We start from the raw sequence: 17,331 nt of genomic DNA, 5'->3' as shown, positions 1-17,331 counted from the left end.
CATTGAGCTCTCTGAACTATCGATTTCTTTCCACCCAAATCTTTCTGATTCTGTCAGGGCCTTTTCCATTGCCTGTAAGACAAGTCTATTTTAGGTAAAAGGAGGCCTGTTCTTCATGCAACATAACAACGCTTTGCTTCATCACAGATAAGTGTAGTTTTCACTAATGTAGCAGACAGCTCAGGAGTTGTTATCTATTTTTACAGCTGGCAGGAAGCACAGAAAAACTGCAGAGATATTTCTAAGGAAAAGTAATGCACAATTCCAATATTTCTATACAAGGAAACAATTCAATGGGAAACCTGCTAAAAAGGCTATGACCTTATTAAACATGCAGATAGAGATGACATTTACTTGAAATGTGATAATTGCTGAGCAAAAGTATAATCCTGAAATCAACTTGATTTGGGTGGTTGCACTGAATTCAAAACATGATTTGCCCACAAGTAGTTGACAATTTTTTCTTTTTTCCCTTTAAATACAAAATCTTGTAAAATAAACAGCTCCCCTGAAAGTTGAGGGAAACCAGATCTGCCCAGGTTTGGATTACAAAATGTGGAAGCTTTTAAAGAAGAAATGTCAACAGTGGCAAACAGCTGTAAAACCTGAGGCTTCAGCCTCAGCGAAGACAGGATCAGTTAGAAATATTTGTACAGGATATTCTCAAACTCTCCATTCCCTCTGACCATTCCCAGGACCTACATGCAGCACATAGCCTCTCCATTTTCCTGGCACAACAGCAGGTAGCAATGTTGTTGACATCACCAGGATCTGATGGGTCTTTAAAAAAAATCATGCCTTGATCTCACATGCCCGCAGTTCATACTTCAAACTCTGTACAAAAAAAGGACACCCATTTTATTCCTTATGTTCTCACCTGTCTCTCCTTGGGAGATGCAGTTCCCTACCTTTACTACAAATATACCACCTGCTGCCAAGGTCAGACCTTGCCTTGCTTATCTTGTCTTTTAAGAAGTACTTAGGCCATGACAATTTGCATCACTATCATCAGTCTGCCTTGCCTAAGGCTGCTAAATGGGGCAAAATTTCCCTTTTTGCACAGCAGTAACTCACTAGGTTACAGACTTCAAACGGAAGCTCAGCATACAGCTGTGTGACTCATTTCCCACTCAGTTTGTGAACCAAGTAACCCAGAAAAAAGATGTCATGGACTATGTAAGACAGGATTCGAAAGCGAAAGAAAGTATAGCAAAATCTAAAACTTCCAATCAAAATTTGGGTTGACTTCCCTGAATCTTCAGGCCAAAGTTCTACCATAATATTCATTCCAGACCTTTAACTGCATGCAGTCCATAATGACCTGGGAGGCTGATATTACTCCTGCAAGTCCCTTCTGAACTTCAATGGTTTTATGACATCATCCATGATCCAACAACTACTTTGTAGTTCATGCTCTGTGAGTTACAGAGATTTTCAGCATCAAAGAGGACTGACTCCTCATTCAGCCAGGCAGTGGATCTATAGAAAGGACAGGTTTGTCCTACTGTGAAATGAATCAAGCGGTTGAAGGTAGTGATTATCTGGCAGGTAATTTGATTATTTTTTTCTCCTTTGTCAGCATCAGTTTTATACCTCACCTGTGTTACTGGCAAAGAGAAAGTTTTCTGGCTGCTGTGGCAATAGATATGATTGATCTGTACTTGATGGCTCAGTTGCAGTTATATCAGTTGTATGTGTGAGTAAATAGTTGCTTATTTCATAGCCAATCATGCATTTGGGGTGGAGCTGCCAGGAGTGATTTGCTGAAAGGAGTAGTTGTAAGCATCGCTTCTTCCCACCCCTGCTAAAGATTAAGGAAATTCTGTGACATGATCTTTATTCTCATTCTTTAAATACGGGAGGTCTACCTAGTCAGATGGACTAGGGGAGGGTTGCCAGCATTTGTATCAAACTGTTTATCTTTCACCTTCTCCTCGTTCCCATTGTCCTTTTCTTGGACTTCTCAGCCTACCTAGATCATCATTTTCATCCAGCCAGCCATGACCATCAGGGTTCTACCACATCTCCTTTTTGCACCACTGACTTCAGATCAAGCAGTGAAACCTTGAAGCTCAAGCCAAGGACAACAACATGGTTCCACTTGCAGAAGCTCCATGCCATACTTTGCTGCTCCTTATCCTTCATGTTGGTGAATATCCCTACTGAAACATGTTGGGAAATGTAGGGAAACAGGCTAGGATCTATGAAAGATTCTTTTGGCTCTTTCTTTATCTGATGTTGATGTAACATACCACTTTTGAAGAGGATTAAATATGCTGTTTGGGATAGAGGAGGTGCTTTAGGCAAAAAGTCAGCTGAGTTGAATATCTCTTGAATTTGGGATTTGCACCAAGGAAGAAAGACCCTAGCCTCTGGAAAAGTACTGCTATTACCCCATCTCTGATCAAGCAAATATAAGTTCAGACAGGCCACTGTGGAAGACAAGGAGAGGACCAGGGTGGGAGACAAAAACAAAGGGCCTAGAGGCCCAGAGCAGGAAGGTATGAGCAAGAATCCAAACTCTGCCTCTGGGCAGGACAGAAGTCATGACACATTTTCCATCAACAGCACAGCTGCACCATTCCTTCCATCAGTAAAAGTGGCCAATCACACTGGGATTTTTGAGGTTGGATCAGTGGAAGGGAATGTGATCCAAGAGCTATGCACGAGTTCTGCAAGGGATGTGTGTTACTTGGTATAAGTGTAGGTCAAGGCAGGGACTGCCGTTCCCTTCCAGGAGCATTTGAAATATGCAGGTGCTCTGCTCAGCAGCACCAACGGTGTAGGATGAGAAAGGTGAGGTGCCTTATACCATCTTTCCTGCTGCTACATGCCTGATGGGAACAACAGGAAATGTGCTTGAGTAGGCACTTTGAGCGTGAGCCACCCATTTGTTAGCATCACCATAATGCAAGTCCTTGCAAAATCAGCACAGTGCACAGCTTTGTCTTCCTCTCTCTCAAGGCTGCCTCAGACATTACAGAACAGTTATCTCTTCCCCCTCAACAAACTGCAACAAGGTGTCTGTTTATAAGATGATAAATAGCTACACCAAACACCCCGACGCTTTGCAACAGTATTTCTGATTTTAAGGGTGCCTGACAACTAATCAACACCCACGGATCTTTCAGGAAGAGCCCAGTTTTCATGTTGTTAGCACATTCTTTCAGAATGAAAATCAGTATCTGAACTCATTAGTAGGGACAAGAAGCACCTTTAAAATCAGTTTCTAGCAGCTGGATAAATGCAAGCAGTCCAATCTACATTTTTGCCAATGACTCTTTTGAAGGAAAAAAGCTTGAGGGAAATAGCTTGAAACAAGAGTCATAAGGTAAAACAGAAGGATTATACCTTCTCTCACTGTCCCTCAGTGGCCATCCTTCTTTTAAATTCAAATAGCCATTGCCTTCTCTCTTCATTCCTATTACTTTAACTCTCTGACATAATTAGCCCCTCAGCAGAGAATCTGTTATAGTCTCATCATGTTAAACTTATTCTCTCCCTAAGCAACCCCCACCAAATACAGTACCTCCAGGCTAATTTCCCATTTCCTAGTACAAAATAAAATCTTCCTTGTCTTGCCCAGATGTTGGAGAACCTCATTCTTACAAAGATCATTGACATAGTGTAAGCATTGTTCTGCACAAACTAAAACATCAATGCATTATCAACATTCTCATCCAAAATCCAAAACATGGTCTATGATTCTATGATATCAGTTACCAGGAAGAAAATTATTAACTCCATCCAGCCCAAACCTCGACACCTTAACAGCAAGAGGAACAAGGGAAAATACTCCAAAGAATGTATGAAAGAGGATGATGAAAGGATGTATAAAACAGGACGTGGAAGAAAGCTGCAGTGACTTTCTGATCAGTCAGTGCTGCTGCATGGCAGCTGCTCTGTGCTATGACTCATGCTGTCACTGCTTTTCCCTGGATAGATAGTTTCTGAACACAGATATGCAATGGAAACTTCCAAGAAAATTTGCTTTAAGGCTTCAGAGAAACAGTGAACCAGGAGGAATAAGCAACTTGCTAATTAATCTTTTCAAACTGAGACTGTGTGGCTCCTAATAACAGAGTGACAGTAGTGTCTGCTGTTTCAGCTGGGAAGAAGTAGCAGAAGGCCAAACAATTCCCCTTCCTACATTATTTTCTCTTGCCCACTGAAATAAAAGGGGGAAATAGAGGTGGGAAACTGAGGTGAGTAAAGATGTAGATCCATTGCTTGGTCCAAAAAGAACAGATGTGGGATATCTTTCAACACTGTTGCAACAGAGAAGATCTCAGTGCGAATTTTGAGAAAATAATGAAAGAAAACCTGGACCCCTGATAATCTAGCTACATGTTGCACTTAGGGGGTCAAGTTTTCCTGTTCTGTTGCCAGGATTGCTACGTATCTGCCATTCTTCATCTCAGAGAACACTGAGCAGCAGATGACGGGTGAACAGATAGGTGGGTGCACACTATATAAAAAATTGGGATATAAGACTTTATGGAAATGCTTACCCAAGTAGCAAACCATAATTGTAGAATCATAGAATGGCTTGGGTTAGAAGAGAGCTCAAAGATCACCTCGTTCCAGTCTCTCTGCTGCAAGCAGGTTTTCCAGCCTACAGATCTAGGTTGCTCAGGGCCTCATCCAACCCCACCTTGAACACCCCCAGTGACAGGGCAAATGGCACTAGTATGGCACTATGGTTTGTTAATGCTATGAGACTCTTTCAGATTGAAAGAACTGAATTTATAAGCAGTTAGAAGCCTTGGCATCAGCTAGCAGGAGGGAACAGGAAGAAATTATGAGAAACGTCCATACCCAGTGTGCTTTTCTGCAGGAAGAGCCAATACAGCCTTCCCAGTTAGAGATCACTTCAGGCATGGAAGTGGCCAAGCCCCTCATTCATGGAATTTAGGGAGTTTTAAAATTCCTATTAACGTATAACACTGATCTCATTAACTTTATAAGTGCTCCTCCACCATTGAAGTTCTCTCAATCACAGTCTCAGTGCTGTGATTCTGCAAAGAGCAAGGCTGATTTCTGCTCAGTGTTAGAGAAGCATGACCCAGCAGGCTCGCAGAGCACACTCTGGCCTTCCTTGAGGATGCAGGGCATCAGTTACAAAACATCGCAATCTGGAGAGGCACAGGCCAGACAGGTTTTAACTAATAGGATGTCCTCAGTGACTGAGGAAAGAAAAAGTTGAAGGTTTAGCTACTTATTACAAAGTCATCCCTGCTTCTTCAATAACTCATTTTGATATTTAGTAATTTGCAAATATGTGCCTTCGTGATCCCATAGGCTCTTAAATTCTTTGTAATGAGTGTGTATGAACAGATGGAAAATGTTTTCAATTTCAGAGAAAACTGCTAATGGATGTCACCAGCTATTAGAAAAGCTCAGGTGGTTCAATTCTGGGAGAACAGGTATTGTCATAAACTGTCTCATCTTTAATGAAATGTTTGCTTATTTATACCTTGATGGTAAGTTCAAGGCTGTCTGTACTAGTCACAACAGATTAGAACTTGACAGTTAAATAGTCCAGAACCTTACATCCAAATATTTGACCTGAAAATAACAATAGGTTGTTATAAATCATTTCAGTATGAAAGAAAATTAATCACTGGAAAAACAAGGTTATACTAATTTCCTTCCCTATCCAACAGGAGTAAAAAATTAAAATGTAAAAATTAAAATAAGATAAAATTCTTCCCTGGAAATCTAGAACTACTTTTAACTTCACAGCAGAAGGGAACAGTTCTCCTACCTAAAATTCAAAAGGCATGCTCTGCTTGTCTGCTTAGATTTTTTCCCACCAATCCAGATGTGATTTCATACTGTTTCTGAGCTCCCTCTAGCCTCAAACACCAGGATCTTCCAAAAAGAAGGAATTTATATACAAAAAGATAAAATGAAATTTGGTAGGTAATTTTTTCTAGGTATTTTTTGCTGGAGGGCAGAATTACCAATGTGAATAGGGCCAAGGATCAGCTAAGGAGAACAAAAAGTTTTCCTGGATGTAAATAGAAGACTGAAGGAGATTCAGACCTAGGGGAAGACATTCGTAGCAGGATAGAGCAGCACTTCCATCTCCATTTACCACAAGATATAGTTGAAAAATATAGATTGCTCCTCTCTGTTCTACTGTTTGCTCACAGTGCTAAATCAAACTGAGATACTCCACTTTAGTCATTCAGATGTGAACTGCATGAGATCAAACTAACTCATAAAGATGCCCCATTCCACTATACACAAGCTAGGATTTGGGAGATTAAATGTGTCAAAGACAGAAACATGCTGTAAACTAAGACCCTCAGCCATGCCATAGAAGCACTAACTTTCCTTGCTGGCTTTCCCTGGGCAGCAGAGGAGGGGACAGAAGTTCATTCAGTGCCTGAAATAATGGGGAAGGAGGATGAAGAGAAATAGTAAATCCTGTACTGGGGTGAGGATGGGGGCTGTAGGAGATGGGGTTGAAAAATGATAAAAAGGCTGAACAGAGCAGAGTCAGTATGAAGTAATCATAGAATGGCTTGGGTTGAAGGGGATCTTAAAGGTCATCCAGTTCCAACCTCCTTCCATTAGCAGGGTTGCCAACCACTACCTCAGGCTGCCCAGGATCCCATCCAACCTTGTCTTGAATGCCTCTGGAAATATAGGTTTTACACTCCACACATCTCCTATGAACAACCTTAACATTTACACCCTTATTTTGCTGTCACATTCAGGAATTCCATGCATAGAGAACAGTCTCTATTCGCAAGGTGCTGCACAAACAATATTTTTTTGCCACTAAATAATTTACTTTCAGAGCCATAAGCCCCAACAGGTAATCAGTTTGTTGAGCCCAGGAGAACAGCTACCAGTTTTCTGTATTTAAGTAAAAAAATATTTCATGTAAAAAGTTTCTACATGGAAAACTGAGCAGTAAACTGATATTTTAAATTTCAATATGAAAAAACTTTGATACTTAAAGAAAACCCAACCAAAATATGAATCATCACAGTCTTTTTCCTATTTTGTTCTCCACCTTCTTTTTCCCTTACAGCTCAAAGAAAGAAAATCTTGCTATTAGTGGCATGTTAACTTCCTTTTATAAAACAAAAATGTTTTAATGACATTACTTTGTGCAGCCCTGACAACATTTCAGCATCTTCCCAGTTAAGTATCTTCACAATGAGACACAATATTGCAAGCCATCAAGCATTGCATGACACTGCAGCTCATAATTTTGTGGTATATATTACTCTGCAGTCAGGCTGAGATTTTAAGTTTATTTTATTTCAATTAATCTCCCAGCAGAAGAAATAGAAAGCTCATGAGCAGCTGCGATGTGGAAAGCCTTTATCCAGACTCATAAAAGTGGCAAATAAGCTAAAGAAAAACTATTCCAAAGGCACAGAATAGCAGTCACTTCATTTCACTCCAGCTCCACGCTAAAGGTAACAGATGCCTTTCTTTGAAACCAGTATGTTAAAATTTCACAGGGAGAAAAAAAAAGTGGAATAAAAAAAAAAACAAAACAAAACAAAACCAGCTGTCAGGCTCAAATAGCCCTGAAGTGGAGCTGCAAGCAAAGGAGAGAGAGAAACATGCTGTAAACGAAGAACCGAGTGTACTATTTCACTATACAGTGATAAAAGTGATTTGCAAAAGTGCTGTTTACCCAAGAGCCACCTGGTCCAACAGCACAACGCCTTCATCCCTCCATGACTTTGATGTAGTCTACCAAAAATACGTCTTTCAAAAAAAGGTTGCTCAACTGCCTTGCATGTTTACTCAGGATAACTTTTCAGGCAAAACATGTTACCAAGCCGCACACATAGATGGGCTAGGATTCAGAGAAACTGGCAGTTTCATGTAGTTCTCCCCTCCAGTACGTGCAAAAAAAAGAATGCAGAGTTTCACTGAGTCTTAGTGGGCTACACCAGAAGTCCGCTTCAGAAAAACTTGGCAAATGTAAGTCCTGCTTTCCACCTGACAGAATGATATTAACTACAATGAACTGTCTCTTTAAAACACTAAATTCTTACAGGAGTAATGGCCTGTCATGTTTAGTTCTTACTTCTGTTTCATTAAAATGGAACTAGCAAGTATTTATCTCCTATGCAGCTTGGGTAAAATGACAGAGCACTGATAAAATTCCAATCAAAATGAGTGCTTAATGTAGAGCTTCTGTAGAAAGGGTCCTCATTGATAAAGAAGTTATGCATGTTTAAAAGCTACTGCTCTTGCAGAACATAACAGGTTTTCAGTCAATATGGAAAATGCTAAATAAACCATCTCCAAGCCAGCCACACACAGAAGATACTGCATGTGGGGTAGGGAGGAATTGCACAGAAGGCTCTGTTACAAATCTACTGTGATGATAAAGATCAAGCTTGATGGCTGTAGATGACTTAAGCTCCAGTTTCAAAAGACCCTAGGAAACTAAGGACCTCATTTCTTTGAATGTGAACAGGCTCTCCGTTTTACACAATTTTCATCCTGGAGATCAGGTCTGTTCTGGGTATACAAAAGCAGGGTTCAGCATGCTCAAACAGCAGCAGCCAAACAGTATGTTTATACACAATTCTGGCAGCACTGGAGAAGCGTACAGCCATGTTCATTTCCTTCTCTTTCTTGTGTCAGACCAATAGCGCTTACTCAAACCACAGACAGCAGCTACTGCCTAGCACCTCACCTGTGAGTCTTTGCAAACAGCCTTTCCCCATGTGGGCCTCAGCAGCTACTTTCCTCTTCTTTCTCTCTACTCTTTTTAAAACCCCCTCTCTGATCTTTCTTCATTGATGTCCCCTTTCTCAGTATTCCCTTTTTCAGTTCAAACTTACTTTTGAAAGACTTTTTTATGCCTATGTGCCCCCATCTGTCTCTTCATGGATTTTAGCGTCTACCTGACATATAGTTGCAAAGGTTTACTCAACTGTCTGAAGCTGAGTAACATCTGGTAATTTGTAAAACTCAAAATGATAATAGCACCATGAATTACAGAACTTAGAAATAAGTGCAAAACATTGAACAATGTACTTTGAAAAGTGATTCAGGTAATAAATATATTTTTTAATTCTATTTTATTTTATTTTTTCAAATTCTCAAGCATTTATTTTGTTTCAACAAATTTGTATCTTATTGGGGTAAAAAAAAAAAAAAAATCACCCTTTCTTCTCCTGGACTAGCCCTTCTACTTTTTTGCCAAAATTGAATTTACCCTTGCAATTTAGCCTGTCCCTGTATCTGTCAACAACTCTGACTTTTCACAGAGTAGGCAAACTTGTTTTTCCTTTTCTTTCCCAAATACTTTCAAAAAAAAAAAAAAAAAAAAAAAACAACAAGAGAAAGGCATAACACAATTGTTAGTTGAGTACCTTGTCTCGGCATTAGCAGAACAAGTTCATACAGCCCTTTGTTTGATCTGCTTGTCAATTTCCCCATGAGTGAATAAACAAAGAAAGAGTCAGACTCCCCAGGTGTCTGATGGATTTATTTGTGCAACAGAGAAGCGTGCAAAGCATGAATGTTGCCACTTCCAGACTCTACCAAAGCACAATGCACAGTAAAGATTTACCATGGAAGACTACACAGCTTTAATATTAATCCTCCTACAATCTTTGTAGTGTACCGGCTTGGACTTATCAAATATCTAGCGGCCCAGTATATAGCAGGAATGTTTTAAATCTAGGACAAACAGACATGTGCCAAGATTGCACGGGATGCACAGTGAAATTCAACATGTAGAATCACAGAATAACAGAATGGTTTAGGATGGAAGGGACCTTAAAACCCACCCAGTCCCAGCTCACTGCCACCAGCTCAGGCTGCCCAGGGACCCATCTAACCTGGCCTAAAGCTCCTCCAGGGATGAGGCATCCACAGCCCATCTTGGGAACCTGTGCCACTGCCTCACCACCCTCTGAGTAAAGAATTTCTTCTTAACATCTAACATAAATCTCTCCTCTTCTAGTTTAAAGTCATTCCCCCTTGTCCCAGCACTACACTCCCTCGTAAGAGTCCCTCTCCAGCTTTCATGCAGTCCCGTTCCAAGTATTAGAAGGCTGCAATGAGGTCTCCCTGCAGCCTTCTCTTCTCCAGGCTGACTAATTCCAGCTCGTTAAACCTCTCTTCATAGGAGAGGTGCTCCAGCCCTCTGATCAATGAGGAGGAAGAAGTCCTAATAGTATAACTCTCCCTTAACCTCTGCCAGATCAGGGCTGCAACTGCCTCATGGTTTAAAGCACCAGCAACACTGTGAGTAGAAAGAAGACATGTATGAAGTAATGAGGTGACAGAACGTATAGGTGCAAGTCCTCCACACTGTTAAGACAGTACCATAAGTTACTTTGGCAATAATCTAAAAATCTCTGTGGAGTCCAACAGTTTCCAATTTCAATATGAAAAGCAAAAGGAAAATGGTAGACTTTTTTCCTTCTTTTAATCCAGAGCTTGTCAGCTGTCATGAGTACAGCAGAGACAGGAAAAAAAGAGCTTTTCCGCATTGTTTCTTGGCTGTACCTTACAGCCACGTACCTTCTGTGGGAGATCTGAAAAAATATCTGCAGAGATATTTCAGTTGTATTTATTGATGGTTCTGAAACACTTTGAATCCCTGGCCATGGACAGAGTACCTAGCGAATGCCAAGCCAAGAATTGCTGTTTATCTGAAACTGGAAAACAGATCACAGAAGTTTTTAAGCATCAATTTTCAGATGAGAATTGATTTAATTTAATCCACTCTCTGGATTTTGTAATATATTGATTCCTTCACTAGGCAAAGATTGACAGAGAGCTGAAAAAGTATTACAGAAATCACAAGTAAACTCTTCTGACATTCTGTATTAGAACAGAGTGAATAGAATTGTCTTTGTGAACCCTACTTCTGAACTGAATAACATTGGCCTTTAAGAAGTCTGCAGAATAAATGCTTAAGCCAAGGTAGGTTTAAGATTTGTCTTACACTGGGATTTTCTATTTTTCTTTTTTTGCTCTGTTGAACCCTGCCCAATGCCCCCCAACAGAAAACAAGAGCTCTGTGGAGAGCGCTGCACTTTGTTTACAATCAGGTCATCAAGCAAAGACCATTTGCTTTTCATGAGCTTTTGAAGGTTTTTCCACTCACAGCAAAATCAAGCAAGTCAGGGGCAGGAAAGACAGGAGTAGCAGGGCTGGAATAAACACTGCACTACAAGTGACAAGGCAAACCTCAAGTTTTACTTTCTGTGCAGAACTCCTCACTGAGCTGCAAAGGTGATATTATCTGTTTAGCTTTTCAAAGCCATTCAATAAAGTAAACACAATTAAATTGCATCCTGAACAGTGCTGTAGATGAGTGGTACAAGAAATAAGAAATATGAAAGGGCACCAGGGAGTTGGCAATGGATCTTTCATCTCACTACTGCTGAGCCCACCATTATGGATTTCTGCGCTCAGAAAAGCTTGTGCTGCCTAGGGATATGTGCATCAGCTTTCTTCATTAAATGGATTATGTTTTCCTTGCTATATGACTCACTTTTCTCTGAGGGAAGAAACAAGTAACCAGTAACATTAATGGACAAATTGTCTCCCTGTTGCATTTCCTGTAGGCTGTCACAGTAATATTTCGATGGATACGCTGTCATTATCTTTCATGCATGCTGTCATTCACCTGTGCTATACTGGTATGACCAGGAACACTGCCTTTAGCACACATTTTTACTGTATTGGAAACAGCAAGTAAACCTGACCCTTGCAGGCCAGAGAACCATTCTTCCCACCAAAATGTACTTGTTTCTGACGCCAGATAACGACAACCCTCCACTGCTCCTTTTGTAAACACACTCTTCTCACGTGTCTTACTGAACTCTCTTCAGGCTTTACATACTCTGTGTCCTGATCTTCCTAGATAGTGGATGTTGTGTTGTCTTTGCATTGCATTCAGGCTAGGAGAACTCCCATTTTCCTTAACTGTGTCAGCAGGGGACCTCAGTTGCATTAGATCCTATAATACTAATATAGCTCATCATACAACTTTCCCCAGGGGCTGGGCAGTGGAAATATCCCATGTCAAAAGCAGTAGGAAAAGAACTGTTGCCTAAAAAAAAGTTTTTATGTAGCCATACAGAAAAGAATGACCATTTTTTATAAACAGGAAGTCTTGTTTCCCCAAAATAATGTTTAAAGCTGTAATACACATATTTGCTGACATAAGTTTTACAGTCAAACCATGAAAAGGTTCTTGCTAAACACAGAAACCAAAGTTTGCTAAGTACCGTAACAACTTTGTAAGCAGCTTCATGCAGAAGCTTATTCAAATAGGCTAGGCTGATGATTAATTCATTCTGTGATAAGAAACCGGTTGAGATTTCATAACTACAGGACAGCTTGTTTTCCTCCCTAATTTTAGAATAAGCACAGCATTTGAGAGGATGAGATCTGTTAATTCCTTGATCTTGAACACCACAGTCATCAGAAAAAAAAATCATTTAACTACCTCCAGAAATACCCCAGTGGTCAGTGCATCAATTATGTTAACCTGAAATTCACATGAAAAAAATAATCACGGAGTAGGTAAGAAACACAGCCTTTTGAGACTTCTCAACACAAAGTTTAAAAGGAAAAGTTTGAATATGTAGAGAGACATGTCCCACAATGACTCAAATAAGTCTGAACTAGAATGGTAGTCCCTGCTACCAGAAGAGCTTCTCACTCCATCAGTGACGATGGAAATAAGCACCTGGATGGAAATAAGAACCTTTCCTCTGTCAGCAACTTGTTCTGGAGCCCATTAAGACATTACAGCATCTGGCTCACAGATCCATGAGTTCTAGCACATCTTTACAACAAACGCTTTTTTTGAGGAAAATATGCACCCATGCAAGAAAAGGACGGAACTCATTACTAAAACTCCAAACTCGATTAAATGGCTAAAGTCTACTACTTACAATTGTTCAATCAGCATCTCCTCACCCTGATCACCGACACCAACATAATGTCTCCACTCGTTACAAGCAGTTTTTGGGTGTACTTCATTATAGAAAAGTCTTCCTTTCTATAATGAAAAGAATAGAAAAAGGTTTTCTATAGAAAAAGGATAGTACATCTGAAAGAAATCAAAGCATCTGTGATCAAAAGAATATGAGAAAAGTACAGGAATTTTGACTAATACAAACTGAACTTAGTAGACATCTTCTTTAGCCACACAAGCTAATCCTATTTTCCATCTTTTGTAACAGCTTGCATGGAGGGAGGGAGGAAAGACACCCAGCCAAGACGCCAGATTTTACCACTTGCTGTTGTTCATTACTATGTAATTCAGCCACATCATTTCATGAAGGGTAAAGCAGACCACGCTACAAGTCATTTGCCTTAAGTACACACATCTTAGTACTTTGCTGAGTTAGAATACTTACTCGTATATTGAAATTGAAATGTTATGGCTCAATTTGTGCTTATTTTGATGTGCATAATTAGTATTCCGGGCAAAAGTACAAACTCAAATTTAAAGTACAGACTCCTATAACCATACCTGAATTTTGGATCTCTTTCTTATACAAACGGCCTATATAAAAGCTTTAATTCTCAATATTCAGTGTGCTTCCTTTATCTCATGCAGAAGCTGTTTAGGGAGCTCAGGGTAAAAGAATACAAAGCAAGAAAAATCCTGTCAGATAAACTTTTCACTGTAGCCAGGAAAATTATGCTGATAATTTGTGATGTTAAATGAAAACTTGAAGTCTATGCTTGACTGCCTGGACAATAGCATCTCTCCTTTAGCAAGTAAGATGTAGAAAATGAAGTTGTAGCTGTGAAGAACTGTTAAGTCAAAGGTGATCTGAAACAAATCTCAGGCATGATTTAGTCTATTCGTTTGGAAACTAGAGAGTGGAATAAATCAGCAATTGTCTTTCTTTCATAGCAAATGACCTTGGAAGGAATCTATTCTACCTGAATTCTGCACACAGCAAAGGCAGTGTGAACTGTATGAGTGTCAGATCTCAGTCCAGCAACTTATTTCTCTTTTGTATTTATTCAGGTGCAGCTAGATTTGTTGGTATTTACCTAGAGGTTATGCATTTATTACTGAATATTATTACTAGGTGAATTTTGCAAATAATAGAGGACAGTTTACTTTCAGTTTTAGTTGATTCACTTGTATTTCAAACTTAATTTCCCAACTCCATTGATTATGCTTGATTTTTCCAGGGTCAAAGCATAGTAAAATCCCTTCTCATTTCTTATGTGTGTCAGGTTTCTCTCCTCTGAATTTCTTTTTCTGTTCTGGAAGGTCAATAATGACCCAAAACCCAACTGATGAATTCAGGGAGTGAGAAGGGAAAGAAAAGGTCTTTTCAAAGATAATAAAAATATCAGATGATAGAAAAAAAATCTGAAACTGTACCTTGGGCAGACGATCATTTTATTTACGCATTCACTGCTCCCTTATCATTGTCACCCACTACACTTGTTTCAACTGGGCTAAGAACTGAGACTGGGACTGTAATGCACTGTGAAAACAGTCTAGAAAGCAGTCAGCAACCCGAGATGTGTCAGGCTGCAAAGCTGCTCTTTCCCCCTGCCAAACACCACTCACCACAGAAAAAGTTTAAAACAAAAACCTCAAGCCCTCTTCCATAGAGATCCCAGACCAGGCTGTGTGCATGTTTTTTTGCCAGTGATGCCTCCCGTGCATAGCTGTCACTGGAGATATCAGGAGAGAAGAAGGAGGTTTCCATGGAAACATACGACCATAGCATCTGGAAGTAAGAGAGACATTTTTTTCTGCCTGAGAATTTTCTAATGGGCTTTATTGCAAAGAAGCGAACCCTTTCTGCTTGATGTTAAGGGATTTTATATGTTCACCCTTTCTGGTGGGCTCTGGGACACAGAAATACCTATTTTACATACCTTTATGCTCATGGTCTAAGTCTGGTCTGAATCTAATAGGAAGGTTCAGCACAGAAAATACAAGACGTTTGCGTGTGTCCAGGAACAGCTTGTGTGCATCTCCCTAGGTCAAGTGTTCCTGGGCTTAGCTGTTGACCACGCACTGCTCAGACATTTAGAGCTCATCTCTGTAGCCTGCCAGACTGACTGAGTTTAATTCTTCTGGCTTTCCTGGGTGGGCTCACAAGTGATTTCTATCAAATGTCCATGTCTGAAGGAAGCTGTAGATGGAACCTGCAAGATAGGCAACTGTTGCTTAAACTGTCTCACAAGTTATGAAATGAAAATACTTTGGTCTGGTGCTCAGAGCATGTGTTCTTTGCAAGTGTGTCATACTGATGTACTAGATTTTACATCTAGACATTGTTCATTTGCCTACTGCTAACCAGCCTGAAAAACTTGAAATGCTTACTTTTCCAGCTGTATTTTGAATGTGTTATTATTAAGCAAACTAAGCAGTTCATGATGCACAGAAGGATAGTATTTAGCTGGCTTATGTCTCTGTTTTAATTGAGGCCAGATTCTCATCGTAACACCAAGATAAAATCCATTATCATTGGCTTTCCTACTGATTAACCCAGTTCCATTGTAGCATAAGCTGAAGGAGAGTGCATTTTTACCAGTCTAAATTTTGTAATGCTAAGTAAACCTTCTCTCTGTTTTTATTTATGAGTTGCATTTCCTAATAGCAATTCCACAACCTAGACAGAATATCTCTAAGTGCATATTACATTTCCAAGGTTATTAAAGTCACTCAACCTTGCTTTTTTATACCACAACCCAAGGCAAGTTATCATGGAAAAGCTTGCCTTCCTTACACATCACATTGCTGAGATGTATACTCTAGCAAAATGCTGAAGCATCCCTCTCAGGCATCTTGCAGTGTCATTAATGACTGGTTGTTGGAAGCTTTTCGGTGACTTAAGGACAGTTGCAGCCCAGGTGCCTCTCAGATTGTCAAGTCTGACAGAAAAAAAGGTTTTCACAATTCATTCACAGTGGTTATTATAGGTTTTAGGAGAGCATGAATGCCGAATTATGGAGTCTGCATCCTGATCAGTACTACTTGACAAGAACCAAGAGTCCATTACTGACTCACAGAGAGGTAGTCCGGATGTTTATCAGTGTAAAAAAGAAAGAGGAAACTTTTTTTTTCCCCAATAATTCTGCTTACAAATTGTTCTGCAGTTCATCCTCATTCCATATTTTCAAGGACAGAATGATAGTTTCTTAAGGACTCATCTGCTCCTGCTGCTTACATCGCTACTTGAAGTCAATTTACAAAATTGCAGTTGGTTGCAGTGGAAATAATTATGATGTCAAAAATACAGTATCGTAACTTCAGTTATAGGCATAAGTAGCTGAAGCAGATGAACCCTATAGCCTTTGAATGCAGAGTAAAAAATATCAAGCAGGAAAAGAAGAAAGGGAGGTAGGGAAACAGAAACGTTTCAGAATAAATAGATTTTCAAAATTCAGCATGTAGCTATCACTTATCCCTTCGTGCCTGACACTTGGACTTCCAAAAAATAAATATGCTTTTGCAATGGAGAAGTGCCTTATAACATTCATTTCCAATCAATACTAATGCCCCAAGGAGGAAATGAAAATAATAATTACCATAGAATCATTAAGAGATCACAACTGTTATAACATCCTCAGGTCTTTATTATTTCCCTCAATTCCCAGAGGAAAATGAATCCCTCTATGACTGACATGTCTCACTTTGACCTCGGTGAGCACCATCTCTGTGCTAGAGACAGCTACTCAGTTGAGAAAGGTAAACCCACTCCTGTCCTGTTTGTCATTTCCCTGGGAGACATCACTCTGCTGATACTGTATTCCTGCTGATAACTCACATAAACTAGATCTCTGAGAATTTTACAGTACATAGAATGTTTAACTAGCCTTCACATGTTATTAAGCCTGTCTCTGACAGTCTAATAAGCATTAGGGATAGCATATTTTAGCAATGAGCTATCCCATTATTTATATAAGAAGCTATTGATTCAATGTGCAGTATAGTAATGGCATTGAAATGTAAATTTTTACACAGTATTGACTATTTAACATTGTATATCTACTGTATTATCCAAAATACATTTCAGTTTCTTTTTTTTTTCTTGAAGTATCCATAACAGATTGTAACTACTTCACAGAACTTTCTGTTACTTACAACTACTTCTAGTTTCTCTACCTAAATATTGGAAAATTTATCAATTATTCAATTCAAAATCCATACTGACCATCTCATTGTTCCCCTATTATCAAGTAAGCTATTAATTTAATGTGACATTGAAATTGGTACATTCCCTGAGGGTTCAGTGGCCTTCTCACCAATGCTTGCTTGCTGCTCCTGTCTACTACCTGATACCTTAAGAGAGTGGGAAACAGAGAAGTAGCATATGCCCCATC

At 39.6% G+C, this 17,331-nt stretch overlaps 1 long non-coding RNA gene across 1 annotated transcript; it reads left to right on the top strand.

Moving 5' to 3' along the window:
* Positions 1-1,417: 1,417 nt before the first annotated feature.
* Positions 1,418-13,639, top strand: LOC121110528. Its single transcript, XR_005859149.1, has 3 exons — positions 1,418-1,548; positions 5,361-5,426; positions 13,206-13,639. It is a non-coding gene; the product is annotated as an uncharacterized LOC121110528 (long non-coding RNA).
* The last annotated feature ends 3,692 nt before the right edge of the window (positions 13,640-17,331 follow it).

Source organism: Gallus gallus, chromosome 4 (genome assembly GCF_016699485.2).
Source record: "Gallus gallus isolate bGalGal1 chromosome 4, bGalGal1.mat.broiler.GRCg7b, whole genome shotgun sequence".
Taxonomy (NCBI): domain Eukaryota; kingdom Metazoa; phylum Chordata; class Aves; order Galliformes; family Phasianidae; genus Gallus; species Gallus gallus.
Note: the sequence above shows the minus strand (reverse complement) of the source record. Positions and strands in the feature narration are given on the sequence as shown.